The 1,149-nt window shown below is 31.4% G+C and overlaps 1 protein-coding gene across 3 annotated transcripts in view; it reads right to left on the reverse strand.

Annotated features, from left to right (window-relative positions):
* epb41a (erythrocyte membrane protein band 4.1a) overlaps positions 1 to 704 on the reverse strand; it is a gene marked incomplete in the record, with an annotated part of 93,837 nt that extends 93,133 nt beyond the window's left edge. For all 3 annotated transcript variants that reach the window (XM_014004849.1, XM_014004848.1, XM_014004847.1), the window contains 1 exon segment: positions 610 to 704.
* Between the last annotated feature and the right edge of the window lie 445 nt (positions 705 to 1,149).

Below are 1,149 nucleotides of genomic sequence, written 5' to 3' on the forward strand. Positions count from 1 at the left end.
GTTTTTTATGAGAGTTTAACATTATAACATGATATAAAACTCAAAAAAGTTTATTTTACATGATATTACCCTTTTAAATAAAAAAAATATGTATAAAACATGAGAAATAATTATTTTTTAATGGTAAACCCCTCTAGTAAAGATGAAAAACAGGTGAGCAACTTTGTAAAAAAACAAAACAGCCTTCTTACAAATGCTCTAGATTTATCCATCCATCCAGCATCCATCCATCCATCCATCCATCCATCCATCCATCCATCCATCCATCCATCCATCCATCCATCCATTCTTCATTCATGCATCATCCATCCATCCATCAGTCAATGTGTGAGGAGCGGGGTACACTATGCTGGAATAACTCATTTATTTGTAAAAACATTTATTTTTTACTTACAGCAAGTTTATCTTTCAGCTTCTTACATGTGATTTCAAACAGAATCCTAAAGTGACAAGAATAAACTAAATTAAGTTTAACTTCCATTATTATTATTATTATTATTATTATTATTATTATTATTATTATTAGTAGTAGTAGTAGTAGTAGTAGTAGATGTAGTAGCAGTAGTACTATTAGTAATGTTTATGCCTAATTGATTTCTTGTTACATACCGTAATATTTTTCTTTCTGAATGAAAATCTCCTATAGCTTTAGAAAACTCCTTTCCTTTTGAATAAACAAATAAAATAAAATAAGATAAAATAAAAATAAATAAAATACACAAAACTTCCACCCACACTCTTACAACTCAATGATATTTATAATAAAGATAAAACCCATGAAAAACCACAGAAACTAAATAAAAATAAAGAACAAAAGGAACACAACTTGAACTAGACATTGGTTTTTACGATGTAAAAACAAGTGTGCATTGCCATGTAGCACGGCTTTGCCTGCAGCAATGGACTTGCAGAATGAACTTTGACCAAGTTCAAAAGTGTTTTCTATACCAGCTTGTGCCGGTCACGTCAGCAGGTGTTTGTAATTAAGGTAATTGTGTGACAATATGAAATTTGAAGAGATTTTTTGTTAAAGTTGCTTTAGCTGGGTTTTGAACCCTGATCGACCAGATGAAAGTCCATGACATAGACCATTAGACCAATGGAGTTGTGGTCAAAGATGGTGGCAGGGYTTGGTTTGTATGTGTGCAG

Source organism: Austrofundulus limnaeus, unplaced genomic scaffold, assembly GCF_001266775.1.
Source record: "Austrofundulus limnaeus strain Quisiro unplaced genomic scaffold, Austrofundulus_limnaeus-1.0 Scaffold27, whole genome shotgun sequence".
Taxonomy (NCBI): domain Eukaryota; kingdom Metazoa; phylum Chordata; class Actinopteri; order Cyprinodontiformes; family Rivulidae; genus Austrofundulus; species Austrofundulus limnaeus.